The 14755-nt window shown below is 33.3% G+C and overlaps 1 protein-coding gene and 1 long non-coding RNA gene across 5 annotated transcripts in view; one reads left to right on the forward strand and one right to left on the reverse strand.

The window, feature by feature from the left end:
* Nucleotides 1–14755, reverse strand: part of LOC106077796 (uncharacterized) — a 174625-nt gene that overhangs the window by 21384 nt on the left and 138486 nt on the right. The window lies entirely within an intron of this gene.
* Nucleotides 5376–9226, forward strand: LOC129926604 (uncharacterized). Its single transcript, XR_008778309.1, has 3 exons — nt 5376–6656; nt 7000–7068; nt 7430–9226. It is a non-coding gene; the product is annotated as an uncharacterized LOC129926604 (long non-coding RNA).

Genomic DNA, 14755 nt, shown 5'->3' on the forward strand with positions numbered 1-14755 from the left:
TTCGTGTCTTTTTAAAATTTGTCCGTGATGTTTTTGTGTGTGTGTGTCTAGCCTGTGATGTGGGACATGGCATTTGTGTGAGAGAAAGACTTGGGGGGCAGCCTAATGCTGCACTCTGCATTCTCAGCAACTCCATAAACAGTTGTCCAGCTTTTTATTAGGCATTTTTATCAGGCATCAGACAGAAAGGGAGATAAACCCCGTAGTTTTCAGATAAATGGCAGTACTTAGTGCTTCCTTCCCTTAGATAAGCTTTGCTTTTTTTTAAAGAATTCTTTTTTCTTTCTATTACTTGTTTACTTAGTTGACCACGGTCAAGCGTCCATGACATTGTATCGTGAAAATCTCCATTGAAACATGGCTAGGAAAAACAACAAACAAACAAACAAAGACGCTAATGAACGCCCAACCCATGTAGCCTGTTCACATTGTGTGTGTGTGTGTGTGTGGTGTCACCAGTTACAATGTAGACTAAGACTGTCTTATTGATCTTTATTGGAAACGAGCTGTGATTACAAGGACACTCTTTTGCAATTAAAAACTAGAAGAAGACGGACATTAATATTTTAATGCTGTGTATTACGCCATATGTTAATGTGTAAATAGAGTTTAATCATAAACCAGGCTTATACAAAGTGTTATAGTGTTGGCGGGTTGGTTTGTTTTTACAAAGCTTATATCAACACACTCTGCCTCTCTGTCTGTCTATATGTCTGTCTGGTAAATTTTTTGTACACGTTATTTCTCGCACACCACATTTCGTATCAAGCTGAAATTTTGCACAATTATTTCTAGCTCCTGACAAAACAAGAATCAATGAAATATTAACCAATTAGTTAATCAATTATTGGTAATTAGTTATCTTGTTTGGTATCAAGCAAGGGAAATAAATTGTACTTGACAGATGAGGCGGTTGAACTTGAATTCGTCCCCTTTATACTTTGTGTAGAAGAATGAGGTCATCGCCCACCATTGAAACTAACAATAGATAGCTACGAAACATAATATTTTCATAAGCACTTCACTGGAAAAAAAGGTTAGTGTGTAGGCGTTCAGGAGCCGTGAGCCCTCAAGTTCGAATTCAAGTCATACAGCTTTTTAAAAGGGATCACGGTAACATTCACATAGATAAACTCTTCTCTTTCCACTCTCCCTGGTCCAAACAAGTGATGGGATCATAGCGCAGTGAAAAAGCTAAAAGCATGAAATTGCGCTAAACAAAAACAATTGGTAAAAATATTTCTAATCGCACAGATTTATTATTGTTAGATTAGATTATTACAAATTTAATTACATGACTGATCCAAACTAATTAATACAACTATTCGTTATATATGCTTTTGGTAAAAGTATTTAAAAAAATATTTTTCATGTTAGTCAGCTCCCAAAATTATACACCCTGCTATATACAGCACACACAAATTAATCTCTGCTTTAGACACACTGTTCTGAATATGGAAAACACCAGAACAGTTGTAGGGACTTACTGCAGGGCCAGGGTAGCGTGAGAACTTCACAAAAGAGTCAGTTTCGTTCGTATGCATATGAATAATCGATTTCAGGGACAAGAGTTTGGTCCCTTGACCAACACGAGTGGTTGCCCTTCAAGAGACCAATTTACGTTAAAAAGATTGTTCCGTTTGAAAGTGTTTCTGTTTCTCCCAGAAGACCTTTCGAGTCCCCGGATGTATGAAAGGGGCAGACGATTCAGCGATTCATGATATTTATGAGTCAGAAACTAGACACATCCATCGTGGACAGTGGAACAAAAAAGTGAAATGTAGATCTGCAATGTAGAGTCTATGAAGCAAGCAAAGTGTGGTCTGCAGCATGACACTGCTGGCCCGGCCCACCATGATCACTAATTTGAATTAAAATTAAATAAAAATACAATTTATGAACTGTGATAAATTATTTCATTAATATTAACTGATCCGCTCTGGGAGTGTAACTGCCAAAAAAAATAAATTAAAATAATAAATACCGGTACTCCATTTTTTTTAAATAAGAAAAGATAATTTTAATTTGTCCTATCGATAGGAAATTCAGTTTGACTACAATCGACCGCCTAAGCGTAACTACTGTAACAATAACTATATAGATGCAACTAAGAACAACATTCACTTACGAAACACATACACACTCACAACCAGCGCTTAATGAATTTGACTTCTATGTACTTCTCGATGACGACAAATGACCTTGTAACGCTCTGACCGAAAGTGGGATAAAAGAGTTTTTTAAATCTTTCCTGTTTTAGTCCTAATGGAAAGGAGACGACCACTTCGTTCAGATCTGATGTAACAGTGGTTTAATGAGTGCAGGTAGTCTTTAAGAATCGTGTGTGTTTAGTAAAGGCATCTTTTATGAAAAAGCTCTTCAAGAGATGGTAGCTGTGTTCGAGTGATATGCGATGCTTTTTTTAATCAGCCTATGTCTTTGTGTCAGTGTATTACCGTACAAGCAGGTGATGACAAAGTTAATTAGACTGCTCATATTACTTTGTATGCAAATATATTCAACTTTATCCTCTTCCTTTTATCTCATGCATTGTTTATGAACTAATTTCTAATAACTAATATTTCTATATCCTGCTACGCCAGTCTCCTCAACCCAGTGGCGTAGCTACGGTATATAATGCCCGGTGCGGAAGCTCCTCATGATGCCCTCCAAAAACAAAAAATCGAAATAAAACTGCAAAAAGACTTGCTTTTTTTCCAAAATAACATGTATTCATTGTGAGTGTATTGCTAATACGGAAAAAAGCAACTAGACAAAAGATATTAAAAATTAACCTTACGTTCTGTTTTAGCTAACAGTATCAGTATTTGAACATCCTCTGAAAAAGTCTTCAGGCCAATCTCCAATGTCGTAAAGTCTACAGTATATTATCCTGTTGTTTTTAAACCGACAAGCTCAGGGAAATAGGAATTTAATGGTTACGTTTTGTTATATGATGAGACTCTTTTAACAATACACCAACACAAGACGACAAGGTCATAGTTTATAATTAATTTCATCTTCATTAACACTGTAAACACCATTTAGTTTCTATACCTCCATTTTGGTTCCCTTTCTCTCTCTAACCCTTTCAACACGCCTTCGCACCATTCCACATTCACACTCTGCTGCGCACGTAACATTAATAAATACTGAGCTAAAGTTTGATGCCCCTCACAGCCTGATGCCCCGTGCGGCCCGCACCTGGCTAGCTACGCCTCTGCCTCAACCCCCCCCCCCCCCCAAGCCTTTCGAGCCGTTCTTGTAGAGCCCTTCAGTGAAGCCGCAGAAAATAGGTTTGGAAAGTACAGTACTTATTCGCACGCTCTACGAGATGAGCCATTCTAGCTGTACGGCTGGAGAAGTCCAATGATGATGATGATGATGATGATGATGATGATGGTGATTAGAAAATAAATCACTCAATCCTTTATTACGAAATGCAGTTTGAGCCAGGAAAGAGTTGCCTTAATTAAACAGGAAAAAACAAAATAACAATGACTTTGATCAGCCTAATTGAAATTAAAGAATTGAATAGCAATGGAGTTGGGTAGATCATACATATTTACAAAGCTTATATCAACTCACTCCCGTCTGTCTGTCTGTCTGGTACAAATTTCGAACACGTTTTTTTTTTTCTCCCACTTCCCATTCTCATATGTAGCTAAAACTTTGCAAAAGTATCCATTGTTACATACAAAACATGAATCAATAAAAAATGAGTAACCAATTAGTTAATTAAATAGTGGTAATTAATTAATTTTGTTTGATATCGAAAAAGGGAAATTGAACATTACATTGCTGAACGATATGGCTGTAATGGTGGAGTTCTTATCTTTAGATAAGCTTTGTTTTTTTTTCTTTATAAAGTAGGCCTATTTTTATTGTTTTTCATTAGGAAAATCTGCAAATTATAACATAGAACCATGGAACTATACTAATGGAACAACAGCTCCTAGTTTTTACTAGGGGAGTGCCGTCGCGCATCATTTTCACGCATGGTGCAATATGGAGAAATTCAGGAGGATGCAAAAGAAGAAATTTACTCCTCCAGTCACTTGGACTGACCTTCAATGAGAGTAAAACTTTCCTACGCTTTATTTTATTAGATCTCTAAAAACTTCATCCATTTTCTCACAATGTTTTGTAATTTATAAAATTTTCCTGAATAAGGGATCGTCACAAAAGTTATTTTTTTAAGGCCACCCCATTAAAATAGCTGTTTTCAGTACATTCACATTTGGGTATTTTACACAAAATCTGGATTTATTTTTATGTACATGAAATCATTATCATCTGTCCCGCGTAACTAAATCCTCCACTTTTCCTGTCACCAATGTTCTTAACAAGAGAGAGAGGCTGGTCCATTATTTGCGTAGTCCAGCCAGCTTTTCTTCTGACAAACCTTTTTTCGTTTATTCTCTTAAAGGATTTTTTTTTAAAGTTAGTCTTACAAAATACAATTCCAAACCAACTCATGCAGTTATCGTCTTTTCACAGTATTGAGGAGTCATCCTTTTTGCCAGCCAGAGTGTTAATTGGCAAAAGTAAAAAATTCATTATTTTATTTTTTTTTAGTAAATATTCACAACTATATCTTTTATAATAATATATTTTTTAATAATAATATCTTTTATATAGACATGCTTTAATAGATCTAATAAATGATTAACGCGGCCCTACCAATATGGGTATATTAATACTTAAATCTGGGTATTTTAAATTTCGAATGCGCATTTTAAAAAAACCGAACTTATCTATAGATCTCTTATATCTAGAATAATCTAGATCTACAACACCCAGACTTAGACTATGGTTCTAGATCTATTTAAAAGATATTTAAAAAAAAAAAACTCAACAGATCTAATAAAGTCATGATTTCCACTCTATTTTCTCTAGATCTAGACCATACATGAGGTCAATATGAATGTTTATAGATCTAGTCTACGTCTAGAACTCTAGATCTATCGATCATGACTATAGTCACATAATAGTGATAATAGTCTATAGACTGTATAAGTGTATTATACTGTAACTGTATTACTAGTATTATTGTAGTGACGGTAATTATAGTCACTATAATCAATAGTGTATTTCCTGTAGATCTAGATTCTAGTACCTGTACTAATATTAGTAGATGTAGATCTATAATAATAATACTTTTTAATAGTAGAAAGTAGATTTATAATCTATCAATTCTATCTAATCTAGACCTCTAGATCTAAATCTAGACTTCACTTTCACATCACATGATTATTGATTCAGACAGTGAATGAAACAGATGCAGTGATTATATTATAGTTTATACTGACTTATAGCTCTACCAGTTGATTATCATCATCATCATCTCGAATAATAATCTAGACTAGTATGTCAATGTCTCTATTAAAATAATTAATATCATCAGCCATATCATTTTAAATATTAAAATAGTAGACATAGATTTCTATATTATAAATAGATAGATTAGATCTATAAAATATAATTTTACAAACTTTAGAAATGATTGATTTTATTTTTAATTGATCAGCCTTCTAGACTAGATCTAGCATCTCTAGCTAGACTCTAACCTGTAGTTTGTAGATCTTGGAATTGGATCGAAATTCACCTTCCTAAATTGTCTCTAAAGTCTGTAGCTGATTTGAGAGGCCCAACGAGGCAAGAGTCTATTACTATTAGTACTCTGTCTCTTGATCTATCTAGTAGGCCTACTTAGCTAGTGCATTAGCCTTAGCCATAGTGTAGTCAAATCTTGACAACTAGTCTTCTAGATCTAAGCTTCTAGAATAATTAGATCTAGATCCAGTTTAGATTTAGAATATAAAAGTATTTTACTAGCTAAAATACTAAATCTACTGATCTAAATTCTAGATAGATATACAATATATAGATCCAGTTTAGATTTGGAATATAAAAATATTTACTAGCTAAAATTCTAAATCTACTGATCTATACTTAATATTTTAGATATTATATGACATCTACAAAAATTATTATTAAGATATAATTATAGAATCTAGACTAGTTATTTATGTACATAAAATATATAAATAAAAGATAAAATTTATGCAGGCCTAGATCCCATAAATTTATAATTGATCCAGATCTATCAGTAAAAGTTACCTTCGATGGGAAGTTTTACCCAATCTAATCTATACAAGACAATTTATAATCCATGCCTCACCTACACCCCATACATTAAATAATAGTTCCCATTCCATGCCATGCCCAGACCCATGAGTTCATGAAATAATAAATGATGTGGTGTCAAGTTGGATCTATCCCCTGAAATTCAGCACTTTAATATAAAACTCTCATATCTAGTTAATTATTTGCTATGACACTGATCAACTTGGACTTGTGTGATACATATATGTTTCTTATCAGATTTAATGAATGAAGTTTTGGTGTATTTTAAGGCTACAAAAGTATCATCAGGTGCATTCTAACCATTGGTATTTTTCCTGGCAACATTTCTATTCTAGTCTGTGATAAATTATAAATTTAAAAAAATGTTTGTAATGTTTCAGTTATTAACAAGTAGAACCATGCCAACCAGTTCTGATGATGTACCAGAATGGCTCAAGGATCATACTTATACTATTTCTACTCTCTGGGCAGACATTAATAATATTGGCATCCATTCAATATTTATTGTAAGTACTATATAAAATTTTTATTTTAGTTATCTAAAAGATGTTTTATGAAGTGTGATTTTCATGGTCAAGCAACATCCAAATATCAGGGATGGAATTTAACATTTTTCTCTAGTTTTTTTTTTATAACACTCTTAAGCAAATTCATCTTTCATGAATGCCTAATATACTTGGCTGTTGTGCAGGCCATTCCTTTACAATAAACTGTTAGATGAAATTAGGCAAAATTATGTCTGATAATTTGTATGTTTGATACAACAATGTATTCAATTTAATAATATTATTTTTTAATTTTAATGTTTTCAAAAGAAATTAGCCATTATGCCTAATTGTATAATTACAGTTATGTTTGGAAATGCAAGAAAAAGGCATGCATTCCTGACAAGTCAATGATTGGTTGCACCTCTTAAAGGTAAGGTACTGCAATTTTTCCCTATGCACTTTTCTCATAAGCTGAAGTACTTGTATTTTTGAAAAACTAGTTTTCCATGAAAATGTAAATCATAATATATGTTATAGTTGCTTTTAGATGAGTGCAATGTCCATCAAATTAACTGAATATCTGCCTTCACCTTTAGTAATAATTCATAACTATTAAGGTCAGGGCCATGTCTACACATTAACACAGTAGCTCCTTTTAGGTACAGACTATTTTTAGAATAGCAAAATTATATAATTATACTTAATAACATATATACGTTTAGCATGGTCAACACATATGTCACACATATTTTTATTTTTTTAAAAATCCTTTTATTTATTTTTATAACTAGATAACTTTCTGTTATGAGAAAAGATGAGATTCTTGGACTCCTGCATAGCACCACCAGAAAGGAAAATCCCATCATGTTGCAAAATAAAAGTCTTGGACCAATTTTAATTTAAGATATATATATTATACTGTAAGCTCTATACATATTTATGTATATCCTGTCATTCAGCCAACAGGTTTGGATTTAGTATTTCTTTAAATCTGTTTGATATTGTACTTGAAAACTATTAATCTGAGCCCCATTAAAACAATAGGGAGTGCAGTGAATGAGTGGTAAAGCACTTGGCTTCTGAACTGAGGGTTCCTGGGTTCAATTAAGACTGGGATTTTCAATTTCAGAATTCAAAAGGCTAGGGATACATGGCAATAGTAAGGAATAAGTAAAGGCAGTTTGGGGATCCATGGCTGAATGGTTAAGTCATGGGTTTGAATCTCTGTGAAGACTCGGATTAAAAATTTTTAGATTTTTGGGTGCCCCTGAGTCCACCTAACTCTAATGGGTAGCTGACTTTTGTTTTGGAAAGTAAAGATGGTTGGTTGTTGTGCTGGCCACATGATGCACTGGCCAAAGAATCAAATGACCTTAACATCATCTGCCCTATAGATTGTGACGTCTGAAATGGGATATTTTTTCAAAAGGTGGTTGGTTGTTGTGCTGGGTACATGACACCCTCGCTAACCATGGGGCACAGAAACTGATAAACTTTATATCATCTGCCCCATAGATTGCAAGATATGTAAGGGAAATTTTACTTTTTTAAAATTAAAATAAGAATCTATCAAAAGTAAACATAAAATATGGTGCATTCTCCTTAAAACTAAAACCTGGTGCGAAGGTTTAAAATGTTGGCAAAAAAAAGCAACATCATATATTCTTAATTCCCTTTGCAAAACTTACTGAGAAGAACATGCATGTTGTTCCCTCATAAGTTTCTTGACAGAGGAAATCTTGTTTATATTAGATTTGAATTAAGCAAATTAAGAAAAAAATTATAATCATTATTTCAAATGGTTGTATCTAAACCTTATGAATTATTTTTCCGTTATAAGTATATTGAGATGAATGGATAATCATGAAATTGTTAAATAATTGCTGCTATCATTCCATTGACTAAAGAACCATAATTTTTTTTTTTTTTAAATTAATTTCAAAATGATTTTTTTCAAGCATAGAGTTCACATAGATCTTGAGTGAATTTTTTTTTTTTATTTGACTAATGCTTCAATTTTATTGTATCATATTAGTTGTTAATTTTTATTACCCAGAATATTTAAAAAATGAGTACACTATTTTCATGTAATAATGTAACTTGGTATTCACACAATGCTCAAAATACACCATAATCTTTAGGCCATACAGATTTGTATAAATTAACTTGTTTAAATACATTGTAAATGTATATTGTTTGGATAAGAATAAAGTTTTTCTGTAAACAATTATTGTTCAAGATTTGTTGATGCTCCTGCTTAATCAATTATATATACAGGTCATTAGTTTTAACACGTCTGATAATAAATGACAGTACAAGTTAGTGAATGAAAATTTGTCATTATTTCAGCTGCTTTAGTCCTACATCAATGTGAGGTACCAGTACTTTGATTTTGTCATATAACAATTTAAAGCAACATTTTGAAATGAATAGTCTGTAGAATTGACAGTAAATACATTTAAGTGATGGGCTGTGATCTGCTTGAATTGGGAGCTGATCATGTATTGAATTTGTGTTTTTGATCTTTACTTCAAGTAAATGTTAATGAGCAATTAATTTTTAATGAATAAATAATTTAAAAATAAATACAAAAGAACCATAAACATCTACTTTAGTTTAATAATTTTTTTTCATCAGAACAGAATTTCCAACTTTGCAGTCAGAACACAAAATCATAGTTTTAAAATATTAAGTAAATTAAGCTAAGCTGTGATCTCTTACAAACATTTGTATATAGACTATACACAATTTAATTATTATTTTTCATCAAATTGCAGGAACTACTACATGTACTTATGCCTATTTGACAATAAAAAACCATAGTCAATGAAATAGTAATACTAGTAAATGAGATAAAAGTAAACTAAATATCATCAATGCTATTGAAGCCACACTTGTTGTTTTTTTTTATCTTGTTTGGTGGACTGCAATTAAAGTTGCTATTAATTTCACTGATCGTCTTAGCTGAAATGCCAGTGTCGTCTCTTTGAATCCTAAGTTTATTTTCTTGGTAACTGGAAGTCCAGATATTTGGAGTTTCATTTTAAGCACCTATACTTTCCGAAATGGCATTCCGATAGGCTAAACCATTTGCCTAACATGTCATATGCACGTAAAGAGGTACCACAGAAATGCTTAGGCGCCAACTTACTTTAACTGACATAGAATAAGAGAGCACCTGGTTGCATACAGCTTCAGAACGAGACAGCAGGAGGTCACTTACAAAGGTGTGGTATACAACAATGAAAATTAATTGCTGAGGGTAGATGGCAAAAAAAAAAAAAACTGATTCTACCACAGGTGGACAATGGTTATGCCTGTGCTCAGTGTGGCATAATATGTAGGTCACAGCTGGGGCTGAGTAGCCTCTGGAAACAGCATTCCTCATAAGTCTTAGGAATCAAAGACAAGCCTATCATTTTTGTAGCATAGTTTGTAGCTTCTGTAAATGCATGAAATGCTGACACAAGTCCTCTGTGAGTTTGATGGATTATAAACATCTTACTTCTTTGCCTTATATTAAATGGTCCTTCTCTCTGTTCTTCTAGGTACTTGCATTTATCTAAATATCATTGATATATCGTAACATGTCATCAAAATAAAAGCTAGAATCTCTGCAACTCGTTTACAAGTCAGAAGTCATCAATAACACTTGCCATTTAAAAAATAACAATTTAGATTAGTCAAATCAGTGACTGATTATTGGATTCATTTAGGCCTATAAATTTTGTATTTGAATATATAATTATCCTTTACACTTTGTGACTTTACTAGTATACTTTGGAGTAGACTTGTTGAGCTAAAGTCGGAAGTACACATTGAGTTTTACTGTGATCTACTAGATTACTAGATCTAGATGTAGATCTATATATATTATATTATATAATATAGAAGTAGAGAGAGTATCTCATCAATAGTATCTGTCATATCGTGATCAGTAGGCGGCTGCAGGTTTATAGATCTATTCCATGACAAAAACCCTGGCTAGATTTAGATCTACTGGTCTAGACATCTAGATCTAACTAGAATTAAACTAGAAAACTGAATTAGAGAAGTAGCTTTCTGGATCTAGAACCAGAATCTGTATTATTAATATTAGATCTAGTTGCGTCGAACGCTTAATTTTTGGTTGTTGTTTTTAATAAATGCACATAAAATACATTGTATTTTGGCAATAAAAATACCCAGTTTGTAGTCCAGTAATTCTAATAATTAATTAATGAATGACTATCAGTATTTGTTTTAGATCTATCAGATTCATATGACTGTGACTTATTATTTATACTAATTTTGTATCATTCGTCCAAGAAAATCTAGCTATAGATCTATTTCATTTCAGATTAGGCTATAGTTGTTTTGTTTTTTTTTGTCATTTTATTTAGGCTACAATATTACCGAGATGAACTTTTTCTTTGTTTCCCACGAGACGTGTATGCCTATAGCCTAGTCCTTTCGATAATAATAATTAAAAAAACGATTAGAAATGCGTAGCTTGGAGTGTCAAAACTGTAGGCCTATTAGGCCTCCTATTTTTATTTTTATTTCGTGCAATTTAGTATATCGTAACAAATACGCATTTAGAGGAACGGTAGACAGGTCTTCATCCAGATTTAGTGTAAATAAACCAAACACAGAAACACTGAAAGATTGTATTTTCGGAATTTAGATTCTATTTTTTTGAAAAAATGTGGCATTTTATAGGGTGGTCGAAAAAAATAATTTTTGTGACGATCTCTTATTCGGGAAAATTTTATCTATTATATCAGATAGTCAGAAAATGGATGAAGTTTTTACACATCTAATCAAATAGAGCGTACGAAAGTTTTACACCCATTGCAAGGGACTGACGGAGTAAATCTCTTCTTTGGCATCATCATGGATTTCTCCACATTGCACCATGCGCAAAAATGATGCGCGACGGCACTTCGACTCTCTTTGGCTTTGTAAAAAACTCGAAGCTGGTGTTCCATTAGTATAGTTCCATGATAGAACTAGTACACATTTTGATAAAAAATTGAGAGAGAGAAAAAAAAAGGGAGATTATCAAGAAGAAAAGCAGAGTATTTCTTTCCCATGAAAACCAGGAAAATCATGATCTCATAAAATCTATATACCCCACTCAGTTGTGGCCCTTTGTTCATTATCCTCAAAGGCAAATTTCGTTGGTAGGACCAAAAAAAATTCTTTTTTTTTTACTGGTAGACAACACTGTTCTTTCTTTTCAGGGAAAGACAAAGAAAAAGAATGTAGAATTAGATCTATTCTGGCGACATCGATTTCCCGTTAGATCAGTACAGCACACGTCTTCTGACAGTAATCAAGCAACTCGGGGAGTCCAATTTTCTAAAACGTCGCTTATTGATCGAAAACATACAACGCATAACCATTATGTTTCTATTAAAACAGAATTCTCACGAAGATGGTGATTTTTTTTTTTTCAAAAGACAATTTAAGGCCAGACCAGGGCTTGGGAGAGCGGTTCTTAAACTGTCTTTATTCGCATCACTTATTATATCCGCTAAAGAGCACAAAATGAAATCGCATAATGGATGCAAATGTATGAACTAGAAAACAACAAGGTGATAGTGGTCTATAATTACAAAACTTATATCATTTTCCTCTGTCTGTCTGGCAAAAAGTGTGTACACCTTATTTCTCCCACACCCATTCTCGGATCAAGCTGAAATTTCGCGCAATTGTTCATTGACATAGACAAGACATGAATCAATTTTTAAAAAGTAACCACTTAGACGATTAATTACTGATAATTCATTATTTTATTTAATAGCAACAAGGAAAACTAATACTTCAGTATTTACAGATATGGCTACATTTGTTGGGTTTAGTTCCCTTAAATAATTGTTAACGCTATCTCTCCCTCACGCATTCTCCGATCAAGTTGATACTGTAAACAATTATTTATTGTACCTAACAAAACATGAAATAATAAACAAAAAAATACCCAATTAATTAATTAATTATTTGTAATTAATTATTTTGTTTGATATCGAATAAGGAAAATAACTTATTGGTGTAGTTTTAAGAACGGAGTTCTTCCCCTTTAGATAAGGTTTTTCTTAATGATTTTTATTAATGATTATGATAATGATTTTTTAATTTTTGCTTGTTTCTCATTCTATTTATTTCTATAAATTGCTTCAATATTGCCAGAAGTCTGCCCGATGAGATTACACAGTAAATTTCTTCTATTACAGTCCATCTCATTTGTACATAAGACGGTGCGAAAAATATACATGAATTTATTTATTCAATTCTCTACTGAACACAAAGAAATATTTGAGTCGAGTTCGGGAATATTAAGAAACATGTGTGGTGGGTGCGGGAATTCCCACTGAAGCGTATTCAAAATAGACTAAATTTAATTTTAACATAATTATATTTCGAAAACAATATATCGGTTAAGCCAGAGCAAATAAGCTCGTTTTTTTTTTCTTTTCAAAGATATAATCTACATACACTAACAAATTTCTAGGAAAATCGTTAGAGCCGTTTTGGAAATCCGTGACCACCGTGCCCCCAAATGAACTGTTTGCAAGCGAATTGTAATAAACCAACGGCTCACTCTTGAAACCATCGGCTACTTAGATTCAACGTTTAAACATGCATATCTTTACTGGGGATCAGGGCCGGCCCTATCAATTGCGGGACCCTATGCGAAATGGATTGCGCGCGGCTCAGTCAGGGTAGGGATAAGAATAATAAGAAAAGAATTAAAATTTTGTATTAGAAAATTAATTTGTCTTTGCATTTCATTTTATTAAATGAAAGCTGACAGTGCCTTTTTTTTTTAATCGCGCGTAGTATTGGCGTTTAGTTTTGAATTACAAATACACCCCAAAATGACATTTGTCTATTTTTTAAGGAGATTTTTTATGAGTTTTAAGGAGAAAATCAAGATGCAGGCAGTTATAATAATTTAATTGAATAATTTACACCTAGAATTAACGCGGGGCCCACTGCAGCAGCATATGTTGCAGTGGCATAAGGCCGACCCCGCTGGGGACCATCGATGTATGATATTGTTAAAGCCTTGTCTTGCACGCCATCATTCACAATATTGCAGATAGTGCGCTCTAGCTCGTGCAGTTCAACACTAACACTGATCCCATTCACTGGTGATCCAGTCAACTGGATTCGACTGTATTTGAAAGTAGTGTCAGGGCCAGCCGTAGATAATAGGAGGCCCTAGGCGAAAAGAATTGGGTGCCCTCAAATGAAATATAAAAATAAAAATCAACAGCGAAAAAATAAAATTAAACAATTTATTTAAAACCTAGTGCACTCCTACAATAACCTAGAAAACGTTTCGCTAAAAAAATTGTTTCAGGCGGTCTAGGCCCCTACCCACTGGAGGCCTTAGGCTGTCTATTTCTAAGGTCGGCCCTGGTGATATTAGGTTGGATTTTCTAGGGATGTGCTGCGTAAGGGAGGGGGTGTACAGAATGAATATGTGTGTCCATAAGATTGTTTTGTTAAAAAATGTCAAAACCAAGTTTTCAGTACTAAGATTGTGTCCCTTGATCCGTCTGTCCTTGACATTTGTCTTCTTTTCGTCGTCAGTGACTTCCGTTTTAATCGGACACGAGGACAAAGCGTGAACTATCTCCTTTAATACTTTGGGACAGTGTTGATTGATAAATGCCGATACAATATTCTGTCTGTCATCAAATAGAGGCTGAAACAAAGGTGTGTGTGAAAGGCGTGTGTGAAGGGTGTGTGTGTGTAGGAATGGAACTTGTCTTCAAGTGTATATGTGTGTTATGTGATAGTTAGGCTTGTCTATATGTGTGAGAGAATGGATGCGTATACAGAAGACCGAGATAAACTTCTATTAATAATATTCAATTATCAAAAAAACTCAAGATCAATATAATCCAATTTCGACAAGATCAGGGTTTTCCCAACTTTTTCCTTAACGGAAGGCTTATCACATTCTGGGTATTTAGCGGAACACTTTCCTTATTTTTTTTTTAGAGATTCATTCACGAGGCGACCTGCTAGCTAATTATTCCAGGAGTTTGTGGAACACATATTCAGTCCTTACAGAACACTACGGTCCCACTGGACACAGTTTGGGAAACACTGGACTAGATTTA

This window comes from Biomphalaria glabrata, chromosome 6 (assembly GCF_947242115.1).
Source record: "Biomphalaria glabrata chromosome 6, xgBioGlab47.1, whole genome shotgun sequence".
Lineage (NCBI taxonomy): Eukaryota > Metazoa > Mollusca > Gastropoda > Planorbidae > Biomphalaria > Biomphalaria glabrata.